The sequence below is a fragment of the Ambystoma mexicanum genome, chromosome 3p (genome assembly GCF_040938575.1).
Source record: "Ambystoma mexicanum isolate Mex_15411 chromosome 3p, UKY_AmexF1_1, whole genome shotgun sequence".
NCBI lineage: Eukaryota > Metazoa > Chordata > Amphibia > Caudata > Ambystomatidae > Ambystoma > Ambystoma mexicanum.
In genome coordinates this window covers 315,082,836-315,109,334 of record NC_090925.1, presented here as the reverse complement: position 1 = coordinate 315,109,334, position 26,499 = coordinate 315,082,836, and the positions used below count along the sequence as shown (strand labels likewise).

General features: G+C 47.2%; 1 protein-coding gene across 2 annotated transcripts in view; it reads right to left on the bottom strand.

Moving 5' to 3' along the window:
- ZNF512B (zinc finger protein 512B) overlaps positions 1–26,499 on the bottom strand; it is a 1,156,964-nt gene that overhangs the window by 229,548 nt on the left and 900,917 nt on the right. The window lies entirely within an intron of this gene.

Genomic DNA, 26,499 nt, shown 5'->3' with positions numbered 1-26,499 from the left:
CATTACAGCAACACATCCATAATGACTTCTAACAAGACATGATGACATGTACCGCTTGTCCCATGCCCCGAGACCCAACCCCACGACCTGTGGTACCCGGTCAACAGGACGCTGGTAACCATGTATTGATAAATCGCCAACAGACCCCACTCTAGGTGCATTCCTCCTGTGTTGCATTAACCTGTAGAATAACCTATTGGAAGATTTACTAAGGAAGATAATATTGCAAATGGTTGAATGACTGCGGTGTGCATGGCCTAGGGCAAAGCAGTCAGGAAAAGACATTCATCTCTGACACTGGCCACAGAGGCACAACAACACCGCCCGGATGAACCCAGCTGACCTGCCAGGCCCAGCCCAACCCACGAGGCTAACCAGTGACGTCCTCCAGCCGCGGCCAACCACATCGCAGCAGCACCTATAGCTAGTCGCCGTCACCCAATCCCAATGAACTTGTGCCCCTTATAGTATGTAGGTTCTGATAACGTTCTTTGTAAATATATACACCTGTCTTTGCTATTGTCAGACAGAGCGCTCTCGTAGTTTGCAGAGTTCTTTGCATGCCCTATTCTGATTGATAAACTCCCATTTACGCTCACCCGCACTTTGTCTTGGCCTTATTCCCATCCTGGGAGAGTCCATTATTGTCTCTCATTGCGGGGAGGATCGTGCTGGTTGGGGACGCTTGCCTTCAGTGCTGACCCCGAAAGCGTGATTATTATTTTTCTCCCAATATATATATATATCCCTACCGTCCCCTTTGGCACGAAAATCTCTGGTCGAAAAGGGATACGCACGGTGCGCCGGCTCCGGGAGGCTGCCCGCCAACGGCGACCGGTACGCTCAGAAGTGCGCACTCACCAGAGAGAGGGTACGGGATCCCGGTTGAAAAATCCCCTTTGAGTACCGCTCGCCGGAGCCGGGGCTGACTGTTGAGCGTACGGCAACACTGCCTGGACGGACCCAGTTTCGGAGACTCTCGGTTCAAGGCGGGCACGTGAGTATTGAGTGCGAGCGACCATAAAGGGAGTAGGGGAGGAAATATAGGACAGGGGACGAGGCTGGTTAAAAAGGGGCACTTTGTGTCTACTAAGGACCATCCTAAACTTTCTTTGCTTTTTTCTTTGCATATGGCCATTAGGATTAAGAAGTGAATAGAGATAAAGTGACGGGAACCTAGCTCCGCGAGGGGTTGGAAGGCGGCACCGCATAGTGCTATCTTGACTAGTACTGGGAATATATGAAGAAGTGGAAAATGAGATAAAGGTGTCTGGTAAAGTAAGACACGGAAAATATATTAGTGACTGCTATTCTTTCTATTCTTTTCTTTAGGTTTACGGGAAAATAAAAGTGGGTTAGTACAAAAACAAAGACATAAGCTAAATAGAAAGAGAATTTTACATTAAAATTAAGAAACAAATATATATATATATATATATATATATATATATATATATATATATATATCAGAATAAGACGGACAGGGACAGCTGGCAAGAGAGGAGAGGGAGGATAAACTGAGCTGTGAATACAGTGCTGCCTATGGGTGTGTAAACATCGGATGTGTCAGGACATATTTTGTTATAATGAGTGTGTAGAAGTGGCCTGGAATGCATAATTATGGAATGGTCATGGTAAGTGTGACCAGATGAAATATCATGAAGAAGAGAGTAATGTGGTGAAGTGAGTGTTTACTTTTTGGATTTGTTCAGCAACATTGTCGAAATTACTGATGGTTTGCTCTTGTACGTGCCCCCAAAGAGGATAGAATAGAGGCGGTGCGCAGCCATTCTTAAGGTGTGCAGGGGGAGGGAAAACACGTAGGTCCCCACGATTCCATAAGACATAAATACGCAAACTCACATGGTGATACGTTTATATTGAGATACCGAGATATATAGAGACACATCAGTGTCAGGTGAGCACAAAGTATGGGGGCAGAAACACCCTTATCACATATTTGTAAGAACCTACCTGGGTACGCAGAACGGATCAAGAAATATCATGACCAGTGGATCACAGAGTTGAAGGGGGAGGGGTTACCTCATATATGGCCCGAAGGGGGATCATTTGACAAGAGTGTCCTAGATATGGTAGCCACATGCATTTGTTTGAAATACAAGGGGAAGCAGTTACATAATAGGAGAGAAATATTAGACCTATGGAGACTGTTTGAAGAGATACCCCCGCCTAAGGCAAGGGAATTAGATCCTGATATACCATCTACCACTGACAATCCACTAATGATACAAAAAGATGATAAGGTATTGTCAGAAGAGGAGCCACCGATAGAGGTAAGTAGGTTGTACCCAATACTAAACAAGCCAGTACCCGCGGAGGGATACAGTGACCCAACTTATGTACCCCCACCGACAACTACCACCACCCAAGGGCCAACAGCACCCCCACCATATGAGAGTCATAGGGAGCGAGAACAGGTGAGCACACCAAGGGTGGACATAGAAAAATTAACAGGAGATTTAGAATCAAGGCTCTCTATAGCCAAAGATGAGCTCTCGAGAATAAAAAGCATATGTGAGCGGACCACACTCAATACAGCTAGATCAGAGCATGCATCCAGAGTGCAGAGCGAGAATAGAACATTTGAAGAAGGGTGGAAAAAAGGCGAGATACTGTTTAGGATACAGGAAGAACCAACACGAATAATTGAACTAGAGGAAAGAGAGGGATGTACTGATAACGAAGAGAGGCCCACAGGAGGCAGAGAGGAGCTACTATGTGATATAGGGGATGATTTAGAAGAAAGTGAAAGGCTAAGTATGGCAATGGGAGGGGAAAGCGGAGGGTTGGATGGCGCATGCTCAATGAGAACGATGGATGATGAGTGGACAGGGCGACTAAGGAACAGGTTGGGAAAAATGGCATCGTTAGGAAAATCAGGAATGAAGGAGAGTACAGATACAACGACAAAGGGAAAGTTGCAGCTCCCACTAATACATAGGAGAGGAGGGAGGCCGAATTACATACCCTGGGCTCAGCTGGATAAGGCCAACTTGTTAAAATTATTGCCCCCGTTATGAGGAGGGGCGAGCAAGTGGATATATGCTTTTGAGAAACACACAGCCGGGGTGCCTCCAGCGATAGGGGACGTGAAAAGTTTGCTGGTATCAGCAGTTGGGGATCAGGCTGACAGAGTATGGGTCAAAGCTGGCTTCCCGGGAGTAACGTTAGACTGCGATCGCCATGATGGTGCCTCTTTCAATACAGTGCGTGCAAGGGTGTGGGATGCCTTGCGGGAAACGTTTCCAGATACCCCAGATTTGCAGTCAGTAATGCAATGTACAATGAATGACGGGGAGGATGCTATGGATTACATTTTTCGGGTCCAAGAGATGTGGAGAGCAGAAACGGGCACACCCTGGTATCAATCGACATCATTATTCTACTTCATAATAAAGAGGGGGCTCCCAAAAGAAGTGCAAAAAGCACTTGACAAAATAGCAGGTATTGAAGCAAAAGGATGGCCCGAAATTCACAGCATAATAGTCCACGACTGTAAGCGAATAAAAGAGAGGGAGAAGGAGGTGGCGCAGAGAAGATTGGCAGACGAAGCGAAACTAGTACAAACAAAGCTGGTGAAGGTCGCTGCAGCAGTGGCCGCACTCCCACACAGCAGGGAGGGAGATGAGGAAGAGGAGGGCTGGTAGCAATACAAGGAAGGATGGCAACTAATTGGGCAGGAGCAGGGCAGTGACAGTGGAACGAGCAGGAGCAGAGTGGAAGTCCGCAGTGGCAAGAGTGGACCCCTCGAGGGGGACGAGGTGGGTACAGGGGCCGAAGAGGAGGTGGACAAGGGTATGGGGGAATGGGAAGAAACGGATGGCAGGGTCCCAGAGGTGCGCAAGGGAGTTGTTGGAACTGCGGGAGGTGGGGACACTACTCCAGGGAGTGCAGAAGTAGACCAAACAGCGGATTTCCAGAGGTAGAACATTATGGCCATCCCCATCCGGGGAGCCCATATGGTCTCCCAATGGGACAACAACAAAGGAACCCAGGGCAGGGGCACCATGAGCAACAGCAGGGACACCAATACAGACAACAGAATCACCCACAAAACAATGACACTATGCACTACACGCAAGGCAACCCTTTTGCGACAACAGCAAACGGAGCCCCGGCACCAGCCCCCTATAGTGGCGTGTCAGTGGTTTCAGGGAGTGTGTTCAACCAAGGGGGGGCAATGAGACACCCCGCATAGGACAGCCCACAGAGAACACTTGCATGTCCTGTTCTATCTACCACCTACGATGCAGCAGAGGAACCATTGGTAGGGGCGCAGATAGGAGACAAGCAGTTTATATTCATGGTGGATTCAGGAGCGGAGAAATCATGCATTAGGGAGGGCCGGTTCCCGTTATCTAACCGGAAGTTAGAGACGCAGGGGTTCTCTGGGGCTGTAATTGAAGTTCCTTACACAGAAGCTTTGGATGTGACAGTGGGGGGTAAAACTGTAAAAACACCCTTACTGTATTATGAACATTCGCCAATAAATTTACTAGGGAGGGACCTTCTCAGCAAACTCAACATGACAATATCATTCACTGAGAGAGGTATAGTGTGTTCAACACCAGGAATATGCCCATTACGTGTAATGCTGGTAGTACAGGCTCACACAAATGCACCGGAAATACATGGCTTGCCAGTGGACGAGAGAATGTTTGTTGAAGGATTAAGACGCTGGCCCACATAGTTCCTGAGCTGAAAAGGATGGATTGGAGAATACCCGCGGAGTTTCTCTTCCGCCCAATAGTGCACCCAGGCATAGCACCAGGATCAGTGGTATCATTAGACCTGCATGCTGTACAGGTATCTGCAAAAAGGATTGCTGTGATTGGAATGGACATAGACGGGTGTGAATGGCGCACAGTACTGTGCATCAATGCCGACATTGCCCTACGAGACTTAACTGATGAAGATCTCCGATTTAGAAAGCGATGGCGAAATAATAATGGAAATAGCAATGCCCTGTGACATTTTGATTCAGGCTAGACAGATTCCTGTCCAGTTGATGGCAGTGGTGGGAGCACCACCGTCATTCTTTGATGATGACATGAGACTAGTACCAAACAATTTGTGGACAACAGGCCCCCATGACGTAGGGTTGTTGCATGGAGTAACACCAGTGATAATAAAGCTCAAACAAGGGGCGATTCTACCCCAAGTGAAACAATATCCATTGTCTCGCGAAGCTGAAGAAGGGATAAAAGAGACAATAAATGCACTGCTAGCACAAGGGATAATAGTGCCTTCAAACTCTCCATGTAACACATGTATCTACCCGATCAAAAAAGCGAAGGGAGGGGCTTGGAGGATGATCCAGGATTTACGCCCCCTAAATGACGTAATACAGAAAGAGTTTCCTTTGGTCCCGAACCCTGCATCAATATTATGCAGTATCCCAAAAACGGCATCACATTTCACAGTGGTCGATTTGAAAAACACATTCTTCTCCATCCCCTTGGCAGAAGAAAGCAGATACCTGATAGCATTTACACTAGGGGGAAAGAGATATGAACATTGCAGATTACCACAGAGATACTGTGAGAGCCCAAGCATATTCAACCGCATACTACATGAAGTCTTAGGCAACTTATCAGTTGAAAGCACAATCATTCAGTACGTAGACGATTTACTCGTCTGCGCACAGAATGAAGAGACATGCAGAAAAGATTCAGTAACACTCCTGTCCCTGTTGGCAAATAAGGGGTATAAAGTAGATAAGGAAAAGCTACAATATTGTCAGAAAGAAGTCCTATACTTGGGACAGCTAATATCAAAAGACGGATAAAGAATAATCCTTGACAGGGTAGAAGCAATAAGATCAGTGAGAGAACCCACAACAGTGAAGGAGATGCAGAAATTCTTGGGAATGTGCAACTATTGTAGAGCGTGGATATTAGATTATGCAGCATACACCAGATCCTTACTGCAAGCACTCAAGGAGGCACAACAAGAGAACAGGAGAATAGAATGGTCAGAAGAAATGAGCGCCTCCTTCAAATCGTTAAAAGAGTTGATTTCGAGTGCTCCAGTACTCGCCAATCCTGATTATGAACGCAAATTTTACCTGTTCTCACACTGCAAGGGGACACTCATGACAACTGGACTGACACAAAAGACTTCCCTAGGACACAAACCATTGGCTTACTATAGTGGCACTTTAGATGCGGTGATGCAAGGACATTTCGCGTGTGAGCAATCACTCGCTGCAGCCGCGTTCGCAATTGAGAAAAGCGCCACAATAGTAATGGGATGCCCTGTCACATTGTTTGTGGAGCATTCATTATTTGCAATACTTGAGAGATCAAAAAGTACACTGACCACACAGCGAGCAACTGCCTATGAAATAATATTGTCCAGCGCCAATATCCATGTGGTATGATGCAGGACAGTGAATCCGGCAACATTCATTACAGAAGCATGCACACTAGAGGACATGCAGGAACACGATTGTGCAACTTACACAGGGGAAAGAGGGGAGGACACAGTGGTGTGCGAGAATGCCCTGAGCGAGGGGGAGGTGTACTTTGTGGACGGGTCAGCATCGATTGACATGGACACGGGAGAGAAACATGTGGGATTGGCAGTGGTGAGATTAGAAGAAGGTGAGTATGAGACACTAGTGCAGTACCGCCTCCCATCACATTTCTCAGCACAAGCAGCAGAACTCATTGCCCTAATAGAAGCATTACATACAGCTAAAGGTTGTGCAGTGACAATCTACGCAGATTCGGTTTATAGAACGACAACAGTACATGGAGGTCTGGCAAGATGGGGGCGGAGGGGGTTTCGACGAGCAAATGGGACTCCAGTGCAGCATGCAGAATTGCTGAAGGAGTTAATTGAGGCCCTACGGAATCCCACAGTGGTAGCAATAGTGAAGTGCCAAGCACATACGTCTAACACAGACGTTGTGTCTTTGGAAAACGCGGCAGCGGACGCTGCTGCCAAGGAAGCTTCTTACTTTGAAAAACATGAAACAGGTGAGTATATGCTGCAGCACAAGACAAACGAAGAGCTCCCAGAAGGGTATAATACGATGCCTATATCCCAAATACTAGAGTTACAAGAAGGAGCAAGTGAGGATGAGAAGATGATGTGGGTAAAACGAGGGTGCAGCCAATCAGCAACAGACTTACTCTGGCGACAAAATAACTCAGGAAAAGTGGTAATGCCAGTAAAACTATTAGAAATAGTGTTTCAACAATTACACTTCCCAGCACACAACACGAAACAACACATTGCAGCAGAGATACAAGAAGAGTGGTTTGTGCCCTGTCTTCAGGAGTACATATCTAGATTGACAATGGAGTGCACAACATGCCAGATATACAACTCTGGAATGACATTACGTACACTCAGGGGAACAATTCCAAAACCGATTGGGCCATTCAGAGAGCTACACATTGACTATGCAGACATGTAGCGTGTAATGGGGCACGCTACATGATTGTGGTTGTATGCCCATTTTCGAGATGGGTGGAAGCAGGCCGATGTGCCCGACCTGATGCTAAAAGCGCCGCCAAGTTCCTAGTAAGGGAAGTATTTCCACGCTGGGGAATTTGTGACGTAGTTCGCTCAGACAACGGCACTCACTTTGTGAACGAGCTCTTCAAAGAAGTAACAACACTATTTGGAATAAAACATAAATTGTGCTCGATTTATCATCCTCAAAGTAATGGCGTGGTAGAAAAGATGAACGGCCTGTTAAAAGGAAGACTATCGAAATTATGCTTCTCATTAAAGAAGAACTGGATTTACTGTTTGCCCCTTGCGCTGTTTGAGTTGAAAACCACCATTTGTCCCCGCACAAAATCGTGACCGGCAGACGAATGTACACAGCACACTCCCCACTGCGCCAACACTCAGACGCGCATAGAAGCGCTGCGATATTGGGAGATGAGTTCACAGAATACTTGAAAAAGCTAACCAGGGCAGCGCGCGCCATATCAAAGCAGCTCTCACCACCATTCACAAGAGAAGAAGGGAACACAATGGGGTCCCTTACGGAACCTGAAACACAGGTACAACTGATGCCGGGAGAATTCATCTATGTCCGGAGCTTTGTGCACCGGTGGAATGCACCACGGTTCCACGGACCATACGAAGTGGTATTTTGTACTCCTACGGCTGTAAAAGTGAAGGGTCTTAAGTACTGGATACATTTGACGGATGTACGAAGGGCATATAATAGTGTGCAGGAAGAGGTGGATGAGCGGGCACAGACAACAGCAAACAATACAAATGAAAATAATGAGTGAATGTGAACATGTGTGTGACGGAAATGCAACTGATTGAGAAAGTTGATGACGAGAAACCATTACATTTAAGGGTATCTATAAAGATGAAAAGATTGGAAAAAAAAAAAATCGGGACTTATGTGTAAATATTAATGTGATAAAAATGTATAGTGTCTGCTCCCTTGTCTGTACACGCCCAACCCCACTCCCCTACCCACTTCCATACCCCTTCCATGACATCTTGGCGCTGGTAGTACCAACAAAATGTTTACATTCATGCACTTAATGCACTTTTATATCTCAAACAGGAGCTACCATGGCATCTAACGGGCAGCCTGCAACGGATAGATTTATTAGATATAGAGAATTCTTAGCTGAGAAATGTAGATATTCGTATGAGTGTGGATTATCTGTGTGCATTACATTATTTTTTACAATTATGTTTGGCCTGATTACGTATTGGTTCATAGCGTTCATCTCTATCGAGATGAACGAGGGGGGAGGCATTAACAGGACTAATGTGACAAATGAAACAGCAATTGTAAATACTAAAGAAGGTGATTTTTTGGTATGGGATGGAACTAAACTTGTATGGGGATATTACACGACACCATCCAATGCTGTCATCTCGAAAAATGAAGGTATGCAAGGAAAAACGCAAAACAACACAGTGTCCCTGCCAAAAGTATCTAATTACAATGCCCGCAGTCTAAATGATCGCAACCCCTCTGCTATATCCTGGTTATATAATGCCCCAACCAGCCAGCCCACCCCCGCAACCAAAAACACACTGTTAGATAACAAAGGAAGAAAGTGAAAAAATGGCAGCGACATATGAAATATTATATGATGATTGGGCAAAGGGGGGCGGGAAGGAGAAATGGGGGCCCACATTGTCCATCGCCCATGAAGCCGGGAAATACATTAGACAAAGAAATAACAGACGGAAAAGGGAGGCGGGGAGGAGGAAGTATGATGAGTATTATGGGTTAGGATTAGACAAAATGGAAGACCCACGACACCCCCACCAGACAAATAAATGGTATGCGGATATGAGTGCAACAGCTAAGCAAACAACAAATGAGAGCTGTTATGTCTGCTCCCTCATTCCCCATGCTTCAGGCACACCCAAAGTATTGTTACCCAAAGAGTTGCCTATTGTCGATGCCCAGTTGGGGACGCTTGCCATTAGACCTCAACAGTTTAATCGCTGATTGATTGTTTGAACATGTAATCTGCAATGCTAAACAAATTGCCCTTAGTTCCAGCAAGTTGACGTGGACGGTTGTCTCCTGCCTTCCCACACTCCACTCACTGAAAGATACTACATATGAGCTTGAAACCTCATCAGGGATGCATCCGTGACCGGAGCGACCATCGGCCATGCCTTTCAGACTGCCCTTCCCCCAAGGTCCTGAAGAAGGTTGGACTTTGATGTTCACTAAAGTAGTTCCTTGCAGGTCCGGATAATGCCCTTCATGACCAAAGTGAACTGAGACTACTGGCTTTTGAGGAATCACTGTAGCCTTTGCATCCGCAGTCTTGCTTCTGGGACTACTCAGATGCAAGACACCATGAGCCCTAGGATCCTAAAAAAACAGCTTGGTTTCCCACACATGGTTGGAAGAAGGCTAACATGTTCTGGATGGTCATCATGTTCTCACTTGGGATTTCTGCTAGCCCATTTCATGAGAACCTTACATTTTTGTCTTTTTTCTTTTAGTTTTCCAAGATCTCTGACCTTATTTTTGTGGTCAGAGAGACTTCTACGGAAGAACTCCATCCACCAACCATTTGATGTGCTGTATATGCCCCTCTGGGACAAGAGTGCCTTTTAAGCATTTCATTTTGGCCATAGGATGATCACCCTACACTTGTGTTGAGTAGAGTGGTGGCATAAGTATTCAACTTTTTGCCTCCCCTAGGCTGCATTAGTAGGCCAATACATCGGTATGATAGTCATTGGTGTTCTAATGTATTTTATCAAGTCCTACTCTTTCGCATTTTGTTTAGGCCCATCCCCTTGTTAGGGGTTTGCCTGGGGCCTTGTTTGTGGGAACCAGGCGACAGGTTTAAAAGGGCAGTTGTGCCCATATGATCTCACCCTGAGCCCAGCTTTGCACCCTCTGTAATGGTTTGGACTGCTCCCCTGATACAGACAGCCAAAATAAACATTGTATGGGCATAGTTCTGTGTTTGGAGTTTTTTAGGGTCAGCCGAATTGGCAGGCTGCCAAATTAGAGGAGACCCATGAGAGGAGACCTTCTGCATTTCGCATGTCTTCATTTGTACCTGACTTGTCTGAGAAAATGTCACAAAGATGGGATGCTGAATCTTAAGATTGGCCCTACTGGCTGGGTTCATTTGGATACTGAACATTTTTCCTGGGCTGTCTATCGTTGTCCTGACTGGCTGTATTGGATGTTCAGTTGTGGAACTGTTTTGTCATTTTACTGCTATCTTTCTGTGTTATTCTCATGGGCCTAGCATCTCAAGGGAGGAAGCCTTGCCCAGAAAGGTGATGTAACGCCACTACAACGCCTCTGCTCTTTGTCTGGCCTGTCTTGGTTCGACTCCACTGCTGCCACCATTGTGGAACCTTTTTGTGCTACTGGCCATCTAGACCCGCTTGGTTGGGTTGCTACCACTTCCTGGTGTCTTCATCACTGCTTCCGCTCCAGGGCTACAATCCTGGGAAGGCAGATTACTCTTCTTTTGGGTCAGTTAGGTTGTTGCTGGAATGGGGTACACATCCCAGAATTCCTGGATCCCCTGTAACTCACCTTGTAAACAAAGCCTTGTACTAATTGGGTTGTTTTGCTGTTAGGGATATACTCTCTGAATCTGGTGCAATGAGGACTTGCACCTGGGTCTTAGGTTCCTGAGTTATTCTTCAGATTTCACCTCAGAACTTCCCGGGGTCCTGGAGTGGTGGCCTGTTGCACCACTGCGTGCCATAGAATTCTACCGGCATGAACCCTGCTCTGTTTTCTTCCTTCTTTGGTCGTCTCTGACTCAAACTCTTCAAGGCCATTTTCTCTGGCATACCCTGGGGTAGGTTACTGCCTTTTCACATCAGTTGGGTAAAACAAGCACTTGTCTGTCTGTATCCTATAACCACTGTGTTGCCTATTAGAATCACATTACTTCCTATGGGGATCTTTTACCAACTCTGAACACACCAGTGAAATTACTTTTAAAAGGTACTTACCCGAATTAACATTTTTGCTTGGTCAAAAAGTAGACCTTTAGACAATATTACATACAATAATAGTTACCAGTAAGGATCCAAGGGCACCACACAAACTTAGTTTAGGAATATATGAAAGTTCTAGCACTTGGATATAGCGCACATGGATACACAATATCCAAAACTGGCTATTAAAGTGCAGGATGCATTTTTTTACAGTCTCTAGGGACAGGTACAAAGAATATACAAAGTGGGAGTGTTATACAAAGATTTAAAAATTCTTGATAAATCAATCAGAGAAAGTCTAAAAATCAAAGGCTTGGTGGAGGACTCCAGGGACCCAGTGAAACCCTAGTAAATGCCACAATCCAGGTAAGTATTTATTTTAACATGTTTATATTAGCTTTTGGACAAGTAAACAGTTAACATCACTGTTGCATCAAATGAAACCTCAGATAACCCCCCTTCCCTCCCCCCTCCCGTCCCCAAGTTTCCAAGACCACAAATGTTCCATAGCGATACTTCAAGTTCGGGTTGCCTTAAGGGCTCCTGCTATTTTCGGAGGTAGCAGCAGTGCTGGTGGATGAAATAATGACACCGTGAGCCACAGCCATTGTTGAAAGACCTCACTGATGTCGAGTCTCTGTTCCTTCTGCGCGTTTTCCCACGCTCCTGTTTCGGCAATTGTCCACTTGCGGAGATCTTCCCACCATGATGCTATGCTGGGGGTTTTGGGAGACTTCCACCCCATGGCTATGCGTCGTTTTGCTAGGATATATATCAAATCTTTGAGCCTACACAGGGGCCTGTTCTTCTTCTTGTTCCTTTTGTATCTACCCAGAATGCACGCACCGGGTGATGTTACGTCCACAATAATGTCCGAGTTAGCGACCTTCGCCGCTATCTGTGACCAGAATGTTCGTATGACTTGGCAGTCCCAGAACATGTGGGTCATTCCCGCATGGGGCTCGTTACATTTGGGGCACCCCGATGATCTAGCTCCTTTGAATTTGGCGATAACTTCAGGTGTGAGGTACCCCCTGTTGGTAATATAAAACTGTATTAGTTGGAGCCGGGTGTTCGTGGACACGTTCTTATGGTAGTGGGCTATTGAATCCCATTCTTTGTCCTCAAATTGCTGGCCTAGCTCCAATTCCCATTTCGACCTGCATTTGAGATCTTGTCTGATTACGCTGTCAACAAGTGTTTCGTATAGTCTTGAGACCTCGTGTCCGCCCTCAGCTGTACTTAACATGTTTTCAATGGTATCGAGTCCATTTTCGGGGTCCTCCACATCAGGCCATCTGTTGGTGAGCTTCCTTGTCACTGCTCCATGGAGCAGGAACTGTCCTACCGGCAATCCAGTGTTTTCATGCAACTCCGAGAATGCCAAAACGGTCTGGTCGTCCACGAGGTCTCAGAGGGTAGCGACCTCCCAGGGTTCCCAAGTGTTTCTGATCTCCTTCAGGCCTCCCGGTCTGCTTGCCATGATTGCTGTGACAGGTATTTGGGGTGAGTATGGGTCGCTTAGCCCTATGATCTTGCAGGCTCTTTTCCAGATCTGGATTCCCAGCTTCATTAAGTGAGGTGCCTGCTGGCTCACTCCATCTGGGGCCCAGAATAGGTCTCTGAGTAGCATGTGGGGGATGGCTGGTTGTAAAAGGCGAGTGTCGGTGGTGGCCTCATCCGCCATCCACTGAATCACATGCTTTAGTTGGCCGGCTAAGTAGTATAGCTCAAAGTTGGGGATATTTAGACCACCCCTAGTTGTAGGGTCTTTGCATCACCTCCAGTGCCACTCTGTGTCGCCCCTCCTGCCACAGGAATCTCCTGCACAGTTTGTTCAAGTCCTTAAAGAACCTCTTGGGGATGTTGTAGGGAACGTTGGTGAAGAAGTGGAGTAGGCGGGGTAGCGCCACCATCTTCAACAGGCCCGCCCTTCCGGCGACAGAAAGCGGGAGTTTACCCCAGAAAGTCATAGATTTTTCCAGGTTATCTCTGGCTCTCTCTGTCTTGAGGGTGTGCTCTGTTTTAGGGTCTCGATGTATGTCTATCCCTAAGTACTTGAAGGAGGTAGTCTCCCATCTAAAGGCCATGGCTGGGAGTCCATCTGCACTGGTTTCGCTTAGCGATGCAAGGGGGAAGAGGCAAGATTTGTTGTGGTTAATTAGTATTCCTGTGTATCTCCATCGTTTCCTGGCATGTTTTGTAAAATTCCCCAGGGAGCCCATCGGTTCCCGGAGTCTTGCCAGAGGGGAGGGATCTGATGGTAACCAAGACCTCTTCTGGGGTAATGGGTTCGTCTAGGGTCTCGGCAAGTTGGCTGTCAAGTGTGGGCAGCCTTATGATGTCTAAGACATCCTCTATTTCGCTATCGGAAGCTGATTGGGGTTCAGTGTACAGTGCCTGGTAATAACCGGCAAAAGCTGAGTTTATATCAGCCTGCGTATGCACCAGTTCGCCGTCGGGGGTGTGGACTTGGCAGATGGGCGTCCTGGGGGCTTCCCTTTTGTAGAGCCATGCTAGCAGTTTACCTGGCTTATCACCTAGGGCATGACTACGCTCGATATGCTTGGTGTAACTAAGCTTCCCTAGTTTAGCCCAGAGCTCCAGGCAGACCTGTTTAAGCTCTGTTATTCTCTGTACATGGGCAGGGTTGGCAGGAGCATTGTCCTCCAGTGCCTTGAGCTCGCTTTCGTTGCGTGTTAGTGAGGTGACTATGGACTTCTGGGCGCCTCCTATTGCTGCAATCATCTCTCCCCTTATGACTACTTTATACGCCTCCCAGGCCGTGCTGATGAGCCGTACGCTGTCCTTATTTAATTGCCAGTAGTCTAGAGTGCATTCCCTATTCTGTCCGGTGAAGGCCTCATCCAGCAAGGCTTCAGATCTGAGCCTCCAAGTGGGCACAGTGGGTCTCGGTGCAAACACTGACCACGTTTTTATCAATGGGTAGTGGTCTGACAGCACCCTAGCTAGGTATTGTGTGTCCCTAAACATGGCTAGGCGTTCTTCGCTTACTAGTGTGGACAGCGTGTGGGGCCGAATAGTAGGAATACTCCCTTTCCTCTGGGTGACCTTCTCTCCACAGGTCTTTAAGCGCTAGTTGGTGGGTCAGTGTGTTCAAGATGTTGGCGGGAGGGGCTGGGCGGGTGTGCTTGTCATCGGATCTGTCTACAATGGGATTCAGAGTGCAGTTGTGGTCCCCACCCCATATGAAGGTACAATCCCTGTATGGGCTAAGGCGCTTAAATAGTAGGTGAAAGAAGACAGTGGCGTTGTGGTTGGGTGCATAGGTGCTAACTAAGCAGAGGTCCTTGCCCTCAATGTTGGCATGCACTAGGGCCATTCTGCCTTCATTGTCCTTTTTAGTGCTCAGCAGCCTCACGGGGATGGTGGGGGCTATCCAGATCAGGACACCTCTTGCGTACGTTGAGTATGAGGATCCGATCAGTGTCCCCCTCCAGATTTTGGACAAGGAGGCTAACTTTAGTGCGTTGAGATGCGTTTCCTGCAGAAGGGCGATTCCGACTTTGTTGCGCTTTAGGAATGCGTTGATCCGGCGCTGCTTGATGTAGCTGTTCATTCCTCGGACATTCCAAGTCAAAATTCTAATGGTGTCTGCCATGTATCTGGTTTAGTCCAGTTTGCTAGGGTGGTACTCTTGGTGCGTCCTCTCGTGGTTTTGGCAGCCTTCCATGTCCTGAGTGGTCTTGGTATAATAAAACAACTAACCCAACCGTGGGTGCATAACCCCAGGTTCCCTCCCCCCTTTAACGTTAAACTTCCCTGTAATGTAACAAGTCCAGCGGGGATCCCCCCGTTCTGACTATCCCGTTTCTGCTCCATTTGACCTCGGAGTGGTCTCTTGGTGCCCTACGGGCGGGTTTAATATACCCTAATTCCTCCTGGGGGCAGAAGGCGTTGCTTTGACCGTCGAGGTGTAGGTGCGGTCATGGTTCAGTGTAGCTCAGGTAGGATCTAAGTTGCTGTTCCCAATTATGAGCTGACTAGTGTTCAATGCATTTCCCGAGTGTGCAGGTACCTTAGTTCCGGGAGTTGCTGTTTGTCCATCCACTCAGTAACTTCGGCAGGGGTATCGAATAGGTGCGCCTCGTTGTCTTGCAGTACTTTCAGTCTGGCGGGGTACAGGAGCATGTAACGCAGGCCCGCTTTCTTCAGTCTAGCTTTCGTTTGTATGAATTGGGCTCTTCTAACTTGCACTTGGAAGGTGTAGTCAGGGTAAATAGCTATCTTTGCCGCGTCTCGCTTTATGCAGCCTCCCGATCTCGAGAAGGCCAAGATAGTCTCTCTGCCCGTGTAATTAAGCACCTTAGCGATCACGGGCCTGGGAGGCGTCCCCGGGGGCAGTCTTTTGGTGAGCGAACGGTGTGCCCTTTCAATGGTGAAACCCTGCGTCAGGTTCCCTGGCCCAATTTCTTGCAGTAGGAGGTTCTCAATGTAGTTTGTGGGGTTGTTCCCCTCAATGCCCTCGGGCAAGCCAATGAGTCTTATATTGTTGCGACGTGCCCTCCCTTCAGCTTCGTCAGCTATGTCCTCCAAGTTTTTCATCTTTTGGGTTAATATGTCCACGTCCCTCAGGAGTTGGGTTTTGGTCTCAGTGTTCTCCCGGACCTGGGTCTCAAGGGCCACTGTTCTGCCTGCTATGGAACAGACGTCCTGTCTGAGCAAGTTCAGGTCGATTGCCACTGCATCGATTTTGCTTTCCATGGTTTTTTGCAGGGTCAAGATGGCTTCCATCAACTGCGAGTTTGCTGGTTCTGTTGGCTTCCCAGGCAGTACCCCTTGATTCGGCGTGGAGCCCGTGGGGCAGGCTGCCACCCCGGACGCCCCGCATACAGCATATGTGTCCATTGTGGTCTGCTTCTGCCTGCCTTTAACGTTTTTAGCAGGCATACCCTGACGGGCTGGGGGTCCCAGGAGATTGTGGGATGGCTGGTCCGGGCCTCAGCCGTGCTCCCAGCCCGCGCTCCACACAATTGTGCTGGTGTCTTCAGATTTAATGGGGGAAGGGAGCCTCTGGGCCGCTTCTGGGCAGTAAAGCGGGAAGGTTTAGAGTGAGCCGTCAAGCAGGCGCTGGGTCGCTCCTCGATGTTGTGGAGGGAGTCCAGGGCAGTGTTCAGGCGAGGGTGTTCGTCCCGTCAGCCAATCCGGCGGGGCCCACCTAGGTGTCGGTGGGGTCCATCCTCTGGGCCCAAAGTGCAGGGCTCCACAGGGTCAGTGGAGCAAGGTTGGGCCCCGTTGGGCCGGCTTAGTTCATTGTGGCCAGGGGGGGGCCGCCTGTGGCGGTGGTGTTGTGCCCCTCGGTCCCCCCGCCCGCCTCCTCCTCACCTGGCGCTGCTCAGAGTCCCACGACGACTTGGTGCCGCAGTGCGGGCCTGCCCGCCCTCCCAGGGTTGCTTCAGTTATGCGGGAGGCGGAACGTCGTAGCGTCGCTCACAGGCCCCAAGCGCAGTCCGCTCGCCGAGCTCTCCAGTGCCCGCGCAGGCCACCCACTCGCCTGTCGAGTCGCGGGCTCGCGTAGTGTGGATCGCAGGCCCGGCGCCGGGCCTGCCGTGCCTCAGTCTCTCAGCTCTCGGGGGGAGCGCGCAAGGCTCTCCAGGGTTTCCAGGCTCTGCTCTCGCGGCAGCCGACTCCAAGCGCCGTCCGCTCGCCGAGCTCTCCAGGGCTCGCGCAGGCCGCCTACTCGCCTGCCGAGTCGCAGGCTCGCGTAGTGTGGATCATAGGCCCGCAGGCGCCATTTTTTCGCCTCGGGCCCTACGATAGCTCCTCGGTGTCTCCATGCAGGAAAGGGACTCCGCGGTCCGATTTTTACGCAGGATCACCTGACCTCGATCAGCCACGTTCGTGGATGTTATTGACTGTTTTTTCGCCCGGGAACTGGTGGGATTCAGCAGGATTATTGCCGCATCGGACGGAGCTCACTAAAAGGCGACTAGCTTACATGGCGGCTAGCCACGCCCCCGCAATCCAGGTAAGTAGACACACTTACCTTTGCACTTGCCACCTGTGGCTGTTACTTTAATTTATTGTTTTATTCTATTCCCATGTGCTGCACTGTCCCATCCCCCTCCCCCCCCGCACTTTCTCCCTTCCCCCATCCCATGAGCTTGCACAATCTGAATGATACCTGGCCTATTTGGATCGTTGTCTGTCCTCCCTTTGTCTCCCCCTTGCCTCGTTGTGCCTTGAAACACTTGTGTATAGGTGCGTTATGAATGCCATATCATATCACTGGGGAGGCGGGCACCACCTATAATTATTAAGTAATGTATTAGATACTAGGGGTATTTGGACCAAATGGTAACCACTGTCACCACCAGTGGACAATAACCACAAAATGTATGGGATCAAGGGGTGAAACCGGGCGGTGCTGTGTTGTTCCATGCAATTCATTGCTTAATTTTCAAAAAACATTCTTCAAAATCAGTAAAACCATATCAATGTTCATCAATAATACTGTTCAGTCGGTTTTATAAAAAGATGCAATCTTTAATTTGGAGATGTGGGAAGTGTCCATTGCATTTCGGACCTAAAAAGTCCTTCATGCTTGAGTGTCAATATTAGCTCTGAGAGCCGTGTAGTAACTGGCAGAGTGGTACCGAAGAGAACCTTCCAGTGTCCCTTGTAGGAATTCAAAGTTGAAGTGCCCCATTGGAAATAACAGGAAAAGCCAGCTAAATCCAAGTTCCTTCTCATAGGTACCCAGAAGAATGAAGCCGACCCAAGGGACAACAGTGGAGAAACAGAAGATGAGGCCCAGTGGAGAGTTCAAGACCCAGCAGCCCCAAGAACAGAGAATCAGAGCAGGATGTAGCCCCCACCCTATGTTAGCCAATGGGGAAATGTGGTAGAAAGGGACCTCCAAGACCACAGGCACCCCCCCTTGAGGGTGAGTATCATGAATAATGCCACCAACCCCGGTTCCAGAGTTAAGTACTTACAGTGGTGGTTCCTGAAAACAACATTCCAACAAAGCAGAACAACCCAATAAGCAAAGGATTTCTTTTAAAGGGTGAACTGAAGGAGCCGTTCACCTAGCATTTTGTACCCTTAGCAACAGTTACCCAGACGGGCCAAAAGAAAAACAATCTTCCTTCACATGAAGGGTGCCCACCATCCAAAATTGAAAACAGCATCGGAGATGGCTCCAGGAGGACTGAGGAACCTGCAAACTGCAGACCCTGGCAGCTCACCAGGCAAGCGGGATCAGAACACCACTTTTAAAACACCCCCTGCTGCCTAACAATGGTGGTGGCGACCAGAGATGGCCCAGACAAGCAGATTGGGGAGGACCAACACCTTTCGAGTTGACATCAGCTTCAAAAACCAAGGAGGCTGACCCAGGTGTGAATTGTTACAAAAACAGGCAGAGAACGCTCCCAGGATGGAAGGTTTGGCCCCAGTAGCAGGATGAGGAAAACTTGGGAAGGACAGACTGCAGCCAAATACCCAAACCAGAGATCTGCCCAGATTACTGCATCCTTCCAGTATGGCCAGAATAGCGTTTAAAAATGCAGCAATGTCGGGAAACATCAGAACATCCTTGAGCAGGTAAGCAGACCTCCTCGCCTCCCAGAAATCCAGCAGAACTGAGCTCAGGAACAATTTCCTCTATATGCTCCTTCACGTAGAGGGGCTGTCTTTAGCCATCCCACCAATCGCACTAAGGAATTTAAAACAAATGTTTTTGATGCCAGGCAATCAGGCTGGCAGAAAAAAAAAAAAAAAATACCCAGCCCCACCCCCACAGGTGCATGTAGCAAAAGAGCCATTTTAAGGACTGGCTCATGGTTTGCCTGACTAAAGTAAGCCCCAAAAACAAAATGGCCGAGTAGGGCTTTAAAAAAAATGTTTTACATTTTTTTTAAATTAATTGATTTTTACAATAAAGTCGCCAGCTTTATATTCTTTAAAATCTTTACATTTCTTTGTGTTCTTTCTTCCATCAACTAGTTTTTATTTGTTCTTGGTTAAAGTGTCAATTGATTTCTTTACTACTGGAGTTGATTCCTTACACGAAATGCAAAGAAGGGAACTTAAGTCGTCAGTTCTTGTAGGTCCGCCAACATGTTCGTTATTTGTTGTAGAATTTTAAAGGTTGCCAATAGCTATGTAGGTTTCTCATCCTTCATCATCCGAGACCACCAAACATCTTTGTTGGCTAGTAGAGGATTTGAAAAGAAATGTTTCATGTACTGCGATCTGATCTTCGTCGTACTTGGGCAATTTAGGAGGAGATGACTCATTTTCTCTCAGAGCCTGCAGTTGTTTGTCTGGATGAATTTCATTTGTTGGAAGAAGATTGAGGTTTGCACTTAATAGAAAGTTTTGCGCCAGTCTACTTGGAAATCATTTTGCAGTTCGTTCAGTTTTTTTATATTTGAGGGTAAATGCGCTGTCAATTTAATTCCTGAGGCCTTTGTCAGTGTCTCAATACAATCCTGCTCCTTAAGTTTTTTTATTAGAACCTTTACTGTTTTTCTTTTATCAGTTCCTCTTTGTCACTTTCCAAAAAGTAGAGGAGTTTGGCGTTTTCTTCTTTCCAAGTTTGGAGCATTTTACAACTTGAGTTCGGCATTTCACTGTTTATCAGTTGATACAACAAGGGACTGCTAGTTAGCAGGCATTTCCTAAATAGCATCAGCGAGTTGCAGTTTAGGGAGCCTTCAAGTGAGAGAAGACTGAGTTCCCGTCTTATTGGTGCGACTGGTGTAGACTTTGGTAATCCTAGGACTGTCCTACAAAAAGAAGCCTCCAGCTTTGGCCAAATTGCCTTTGGCAAGGTTGGCATTGCTGCCGCTCAGTAGGTGATAGATGGAACCACATTAATTTTATAGAAGTTTCTTGCTGGAATAGTAGAGAAATTACCATATTTCCTGTTCTTTGCCTTTGCCTGGGTAGCCAGTTTTCTGATATTTTGTTGAAGTGCGTCTTGTGTGGCAGCTTCCTGTTTTGAGCTATCCAAGTTAATGCCGAGATATTTGATGGTTTTAACTCTCTCGATTTCAGTTGTTTGAAAACGCCATTTGAATGAATGTACTCTTTTGGTGGACTTTTCTAGCACCACAATTTTGTTTTTTCCTGATTTATTTCTAGATTGTTTAGTGTTATGTACTGGAATATGTTGTCCAGTTGTCGTAATCCAATGGGCGTGTGGTCGAGAAGTATCAGTTCATCGGCATAAAGGAGTCGACTAATCCTCTGCTGAGCAAGCGTCGGTGAAAAAGATCGTATTTTAACTTCCGTTGACTGGTAGTCGCCTAAATAAGCCAAAAATTGTGTGGGAGCCAGCGGGCATCCTTGTTTCACTCCTCTGAGCCTCGGTATGGATACAGATAGGGAACCTTGCTGATTTAGACAAACTTTCATTTCTGTGTTTGAGTAGAGTGCTATTATGGGCTCGAGGATTTCATTTGGGCACTCCCAGTTGTTGAGTTTGTTCCAAAGGTGGGCCCTGTCAACCCTGTCAAATGCCTGTATAAATGCGGCATACAGTTTTGGACCACCTTCCAGCACTTTGCTTTTTAAGATGTTTAAAGTGAAGATGTTGATTGTAGTTCCCATGCCCTTTTTGAAGCCAGCCTGGAAGTGATCGTTGCAAGTGGCATCCCTTGACCATTGTTGGAACTTCTTAAGGAGCAGAGAACCGTAGACCTTTCCAATGGGGTCCAATAGCACGATAGGTTGATAATTTGACAGGCTGCTGCTGTTGCCTTTCTTGAAAATGGGCACTACTATAGCTGACGTCCACGACGGCGGAATAGATTTAAATTCCACACACCGCTTAAAGACGATGCTAATAAAACTTGCCCACTCTTCTGGCCGAGTAGGGCTTTAAAAAAACATTAGTACCTCGGGCTACTAATGCAGTAAATCGGCTTGCAACACATGAGAAGCCAGAACAAAATATCCGCTGCCACCAGCGCTGCCACCAGTTTGCTCCCTAAACCCAATGTTTAGGGTGACCATAGGGCAAAAATAGGGTACATAAGATGCACCACTCACACTGGGCGCTTTATGGGCCAATACCATATACCTTAATTAAGGTAAAAAGGATGTAGTGACATGGGGACTCCAGCAGAAATCCCTCGGACTACCAAAATAAAGAGGGGGGCAAAAAGAGTAGTGGTCTGGTAAAATGAGACTGCAATACTTCCAAAAATGTAATTCTGTCCCAAGAGTATGAGTATAAAGCATAATCAGGCCCTATCTTCTTTGACAAGTGGTACATGTATTTTGATATTGAATCTTTTTTTTTTTATTTCTCTTAGTATTTGAAAGGCGTACAATTTCTGTTTAAACAAAACAAAATGTACCCCTGACTAGAGTGCTTCACCTTCTTGAAGCATGGTAACCTTACGTACCATGTCGGCCTTATGCGCTGAATGACTCTCAGCTTCCTGTATTTGTCCTAGATTTGCTGCAACTGTTTTTTTTAAAAACGGTTTTTATTGCTTTTACAACCAAAACAACATACAACAGACTTGCATTACTTATCGTTATGTTACACAATATTTACATTTATATTTGCATGTCCGTTGCTTACCCTGTTCGAGCCTACTCCGTTTCTTGTTTAACATCTGTATCTGCTTCAGGGGTGCGTGCTCCAGGGTCCTCATCCAAGTCCTGGTCACTTGACCCGTCCTGGGCGGTCACATATAGCGTGGCTACTAAATGCTTCTAGGCCGTCAGGGATGCTGCCTCCTCCTCTGTTTCCCATTTCCTGCCATACTGCTGTTTCGGCTTCAGCCCATTTTTGAAGGTCTCTCCACCACACTTCCATTTTAGGTCTACTGCATGCCTTCCATCCCATAGCGATTCTACGCTTAGCGAGTATATACGCCAGATCTTTTAATTTGCTCACATGTTTTAGGTGCCGTGGTCTCGGGAATCCTCCTACTAGGCATGCCCATGCTGATTCAATATTTAGTTTAATCTGTGCAGAGCCTGCTAACGCAGGTTCGAAAACCCGGCGGGGCCAAACTCAGCCTTTCATCCTTCCGAGGTCGATAAATGAGCACCACACACCGTGGGTAATAATAAGCAGCGCTCAGATACCTGAGGGTTCGTAGCGCTATATAAATGCCAAATTATAAAAAATGTTATTAACTGTGTCTGTTGTAACCTTGCATTTCTGGAAACTTTCTTGTGTATCTTTGAGTCTGCTCCCACATCCCATCACTCATGGACTCACCCAGTTCCTCCTCCCAATTTTGCCTTAATTGTACCACCTCTTTCCCAACTGTGAATATCAATAGGTCATATAATCTGGATATTTCATGACCCCCCTCTGCTATGTCATATATTGTTTCTATGACGGAGTAGGGTTGTTCATCTAGCACTACCTGCGACCATGTGTCTTTAATCCGCCGTACCAATCTATTGTATGCAATATATTGTCCTTCATGCAGCCCCGGTTCCTCCGTCAACACTCCGAATACCTTTATCTCCCCTTCTTGCCATATGTCCCCCATCGTTGCAATGCCCACCGGCTCCCAGTGCATCCTTATTGTCCGTATTAGTTGCCCATCCCTTCCTGCCAGTGCGACCAGTGGTTTCTGTGGCGAGCATGGGGTTGCGTTTTCTATGGCCCGACACGCCCTGTGCCATATCTCCCATCCCAACACCAACATCTTTGAGGGCACTTTCGACTCTACCTTGGGCAGCCATATCATCTCTTTAAGGAAGAACGTGGCACATTCCAATCTCAGCAATCTCGATTCTGTGGTGGGGTCCTCCGATAACCATTTGGCCACATATTGCAGTTGGCAAGCTAGGTAGTAAATCTCGTAATTTAGCAGATTTATCCCCCCTTTATCGTATGTATTCTGCAACTTCCAAAGGGCAATTCTATTTCTATTACCATGCCACAGGAAACCCCTGCATATGCTCTGTAGTTTCATGAAGAATCGCCCTGGTATCAAGTATGGGATATTCCCAAAATAATGCAGTAGCCTCGGTAACACCACCATTTTCAACAGCGCCCCTCTGCCCATCATTGTCAAGGGGAGCTTGGACCAAAACTTCATGCTATTCTCAATTTTCTGTATTGCTTTGTTAGTGTTTTGTTGGTGTTCCACCTCTATCGCGTGGTAAATATCTATCTCCAGATATCTAAACGTGTTTGGCTCCCATGGTATTTGTAAAACTGGTAGTTCATTATGTGTGTTAGGGAGAATTCTCTGTTTAGGCTGAATGTCCTAACCTAGTGAGTCCCCCAGCAGCTTTGCTGGATTTTTGGGGTTTATTTTTTTTCTCCTGCCAAGAGTGAGACTCTTTTACCCTCACTCTTGGGCATGATTTGAGTGTGTTTCTTTGACTCTAGACGTGTTTAATGGGATATGGGGTCTTTTGACTCCATAACCTGGGACTGACTACTGTCTCCCAGGGAATGCAAAGTCACCATTGACTTTACTAGTCTTGAATTCTGAACAGAACCAGTACAAACCATCATATTGTGGACGTACTGGCTGGGGCAATTCGATTGCCCCGGGGTCTGTTAGTCGAGGGGGCACGTCTCTGTCCCCCCTGATCGAGTTTTGGCTGGTGGCAGTGGATACTACTTTTTATATTCAACCGCGAATATTTTTCTATGGGATTTTCCCATTGTTCGAGGCTACTATCTTTATTTATTTAATTACGATAGCCTCAAACATACTGCCGGTTTATTTATTTAATATTAATTCTCCGGTTGGTAACTCGGTTCTAAAATGGCATTTGTGTTCTCTTCTGTGACTCCAACCCAAGTCAAGCCCTTTTTTCCACTTTTTGGCGGGCTTCTCCACAGAAGCCCTCCAAAGTGGTGCCACTCTGTCTGGGGTACTTAGGAGGGGTGGAGGGGGATTTAGGCACCCTGGACTGAGTTGCCTAGGCAACTCAAGTCGCACTCCGTCCTGATTGGCCCAAGTGGTGAGCCGGTCGGCTCACCACTTACCATGTTTGAGTGACAGCTAGGCTGAGTGAATGGGGGTTTTCTGCATAAAAGCAGGGCTTTGGGGACTGGAACTTCAGAAGTCGCCACAGGACCTAAGAATCCGACGAGGGAGAAGCTGAGCCAACCTGCCACGACGACACCACCGGTGGAGCCCTGCTGGACCGTCTCACCACTTTTCCCAACGACAGAGGAGATCTCCCGCCGGAGAGTCTTCTTCCTTTGACTGGTGGGGATAACCAGTTTCACCGTCTTTTCGCCTTCCCGACGCATCTCGTGGCCGCCTTGCCTGTGCCAAGCACCCCGGCAACCGGAATACCACGTTTTACCACGGCCGCGAAATAAAGGGTAATACCTTTAACCGGAAAACTCCGTGGCTGGTTTCTTCCCTGGCAGTGCAACGACCTTCATCTTTCCTCCAAGTCGAGATCTTCTCTTCCCCTGAACGACGACGAGACTTGCACCCGCTGCTAGGAACAACTGCCACCGCTGGAGGATCCTTCCCACTTAAGGTACCGTGTCCCGTCTGGCTTCCCTTGCCACAGACTGTATGGGGTAGATTTAGCCCCCGGCTTTCGAACCTGGGTTAGCCTGGGACACCCTGGCTAAACTTTTCTAAGCCTCTCTAAACTCTTTTCGAACTCTCTGCAAGACTTTCTAAGCCTAGTGTAACTGTGTGATCTTGGGCGCATTTGTGCTCTGCTCTCTCTAAGAGTGGGCCCAGCCTATGGACTTGGGCTCACAAGGGACTCTTGCTCTTCTGCCTTGCTAATAGTGTTCCCAAATCTTAGAGTGGTGTACCTTTCCATATTCTGTCTTTTTCCCTCCCTTTTTCATAAACTTATTGGAGTGCCATCTATAGTTAAGCGCTCACCTCTGTCTGGAAATAAGTGGTGTTAACTAAGACTTATCTGATAAGGAATAAGGGTTGTATATATTATAATAATAACTGTGTTTAGAGTGTTTTACAATAAGAGTGCTGGAGTGTTTCAAACAGTGTGTTTTTAAATAAATAATTATATACTTTGATATCAAAGCTCTGGTCAGTGTTTGCTTGTATTATTGTGGCTGAGTGCCTATTGTGTATACTTTGCATACTGCCTAACTCTTCTTGAGGGAAGTCTGACTGCTCAGCCACAGCTACCAGGTAAATCTGGGTGGTACAGACTGCTACCAAGTGGGTTTACTGCTAACACCTGTAGTCCTAAATATTTTGCAGTGTTCCCAAAGGGAACTGCACAGGTTTCTGCCTAACAATGTGGCATCCCTATATATCTTCCGAAGGGAAATACACATGATTTCCTGGGATTCACTGCTATACCTGACAACAAAGCAAATCTCTCCATCACCTCCAAGATGTATTGGAGATTTTCCTCGGGGTATCGCAAGTACAATAACATGTCATCTGCATATAGTGAGAGTAAATGAGGTACTCCTTTCATTTCGATTCCTACTTCCTCATACTGTTGTCGCAAGCATATCGCCAGCGGTTCCAGTGCTAGGATATAAAGCATCGGGGACCACGGGCATCCCTGTCTGGTCCCCCTTCCTAGCTGCCATTTTGTGGAGATGATGGCTCCCATTTTTACTCGGGCTATCGGTGCGCTATACAGTAACTTGACCCACTTAAGGTACCCTGGTCCAATCCCATAGTGTGTCAGGGCTAAGATCAGCCAGGGCCATTTGACAGAGTCAAAGGCCTTGATTGCATCTAGTGAAACGATAGCCATCTCGTCTGGGACGTCTTTAGTGAATTCTATTACTTGGTGGAGTCTTCTGAGGTTATCAGATATGTTCATACGTGGGACATATCCTGTCTGGTCTGGGTGTATTAGTTTGTTAATTATCCTTTTCATTCTATTTGCTAACACCGCTGTAAGTATTTTGCTATCTTGATTTTGCATCGAGAGCGGCCTGAAGGATCCGTAGTCTTTACCTAATTTGTTGGGTTTGGGCAGTGGGATGATTATTGCTTCTCTCAGGGTCTCTGGTAGCCTGCCTGATTTGTATGCCTCATTAGCATCATTAGCAGCGGGGGTAGCACCTCATTCTTATACGTTTTATAGAATTCACTAGGTAACCCGTCGGCCCCT